The following is a 2,759-nucleotide window of genomic DNA, read 5'->3' on the forward strand; positions in this document are numbered from 1 at the left end:
AATCATCCGGCTGATTTGTAGCAGTCGCCTTGTTATTATGGTTCACCAGAACAGCTATCTAGCTTAAAAAAATCCAGACTGGTAATATGAGATATATGCATGGTGAAATCAGAAGATTAATTGCCATACAATACCAAATGGGTGCAATTTTATTTCATCTCCAATTTGTGTTGCAATCTTATTTCCATTGTTTTTAGGGGTATTTCCATTGTTAAGCCAGCAGGGGACGAACCAACCGGCCCGGTCCGTGAAGGCCCAAATGCTGCCGTGCTGCTGCATGCGTAGGAGCAAAGGAAACCTACTTCGACCCACCCCCGTGCCCGTGCGTACGTGCGTCTTGATGATCCGCCTCCAATCCCGGATCAGCGCCTCCTTCCCCACATCGACGCACGACCGGCCGTGAGCAATGATTCTCCGCCGTGGCAGTTCCCCGGCGGCGCTGGAAGATGACGACCTGCTGGGGGAGATCCTCCACCGTCTCCCTCCTATGCCGTCCTCCCTCCCGCGCGCCTCCGCCGTCTCCAAGCGCTGGCAGGGCCTCGTCACCGACCACGGATTCCTCCGCCGCTTCCGCGCGCACGATCGGGAGCCGCCCCTCCTCGGCGCCTTCTTACATCATCCCGCTGATAAGCTCAAGTTTACTCCTATCCTGCCCGCTCCGGACCGCATCCCTCCTCCGTACCTCGACAAAGGGGCCCGCTTGCTCAGTTGCCGCCATGGCCACTTCCTCATCATACACAGGGAGCCGTGGATGTCCTCGTGTGCGACCACACCACCAGCAGCCAGCATCGTTTGCTAATTCCACCCGAGTTCAAGGGGCGTTACATCAATGGGGCGGTGCTATGTGCTTCCCGCGAACGGGGCCACGTGCACGGCGATTGCCACTCCACCCCCTTTAAGGTGGTCTTGCTGCTTGTGTGTGCTAAGAATGGTCGACCTCTCACCTCTGTTTATTCCTCTGAGACCGACACATGGGCCGATCTCATCTCTACAGAGGTTCAGTATCATGGTTTTTTGACGATTATTTTAGCACCCTTGTTGGTAATGTACTTTACTGGTCGTTTAAGTATGTGATGAAGGGTATACTTTGGCTTGATTTGGAAAGGCAAATCCTTGATGTGCTCGAGGGGCCTCCTCATATGTATCATTCAGGCAACCATCAGATCATCCAGGCAGAGGATGGTGCAGTTGGTCTTGCAGAGGAATGTGAATTGCCACGGTGTATCCACATGGATGTCGTGGAAGACCATTGAGATGCATAACATTCTTGGGATCCCTCCTCGGGTCAAGGGACAGAACACCTGGCTGAAATTTATAATAGGATATGTTGAGGATACCGATGGGATATTTTTATATATGAACGGGGGTGTCTATATGGTTGAACTAGAGTCTATGCAATCTAGGAAGCTTTGCGAAGCCCGTAATACTATTACTTACTGTCATTCTTTCAGGAGTTTCTATGCACCAGGTGATAGGTCATTCCTCCTCATATTGTAGGAGTGATCTAATCTTGCTATATTTTGTTCATGGATTCTCGAATACCTTTGCTAGATAGATATTGTTCATAGCGACTGTACTGTTTAATATATGTTATCATTCATATAAAATGCTAAATGAGTAACTAGAAAATCAGATGTCAACTTTTTAACTCATTAGGCATGTTTGAAACCTCGGAGCTAGTTTTATTCTTCTATCCAGTATCTCTAATGTTGTTGTTCAGAAATTGTTTAATCACTCGCTAATGTGTGAAAATACTTTGAAAGAAAGTGAGCTGATTGATACAACTATTAATTATGTGTTGGTATTACTTATTAATTGACGTACTGGCTGTTATGTAATTATTGATTTGGTTGTTCATTCATCTGATAGCATGGATGATTTGGACAAATAATTTACTAGCTCTGCACTACTGTATACTTGATGATACCTATATATTGTATAGCTTAATTGTACGAATGCATAATCGTATATGGTATCTTATGTACTTTAATTCTTGATGTGAGCAGATGGAAGGGAATTAAGCTAGCCAGCGGCCCCTTTAGATTTATAACATGGATCTCTATCATCATGTTGCACAGCTTGGTTACATCAAATTGCATGCGTGAATGCAGTGCAGACCCTGGATGGCAATGGAGCCAACCAAACACTAACATTTGTGTTGTTGCATATCTTGCAAAGACAAGTATTATAGCTATTGGAGGCAGAAGCTATGCTGGATCGGCAATTTGTTTCTTAGATTTTTTTTCTCCATATCTTTGGCAAGGACAAGTGGTGTGTATTTTATATCTTTGCTACAAACTTTGATGCGGTTGATAGAATAGTTAATGATGTAGCCGCAAGGAGACTGCAGACTATTTGTGATTTCTATATATCTTCCAGTTGCTTGGAGTAACCTGAAGAATTCGCAAACATTTATTCCGTTGTAGGCTTGTAGCAGGTTAGTGATGTATGTATGTTTATACATGACATTGTGTCCAGGCATAATTCATTCGGTTGTAGCAGCTGTTAGTGTTGACTGTCCTTAAGGAGTGGGGACATGACAGTGTAGAGTGTTTGTCATAGTAATGTAACTGATTTGGGACCTGGAGGGAAACCCAGCGTATTTTTTTACCTTGCCAAGTGGTTGTGGATGAGAACAGCTTAGTCCTGTCGAAAGTCTCATGCCAAGATCAGATGCAGCAATTCAGACTAGTGATCTAAATTTTTTTGTTTTTTTGAGGAACAAGAGTACATGACTACTCTACCACCAACACTAAGTC

At 44.8% G+C, this 2,759-nt stretch overlaps 1 pseudogene; it reads left to right on the forward strand.

Annotated features, from left to right (window-relative positions):
• The first annotated feature begins 406 nt into the window (after positions 1–406).
• LOC147962813 (uncharacterized) lies at positions 407–1,497 on the forward strand (annotated as a pseudogene).
• The last annotated feature ends 1,262 nt before the right edge of the window (positions 1,498–2,759 follow it).

This window comes from Triticum urartu, chromosome 7A (assembly GCF_056163025.1).
Source record: "Triticum urartu cultivar PI428250 chromosome 7A, HENAU_Tu73, whole genome shotgun sequence".
NCBI classification, from domain to species: Eukaryota; Viridiplantae; Streptophyta; class Magnoliopsida; order Poales; family Poaceae; genus Triticum; species Triticum urartu.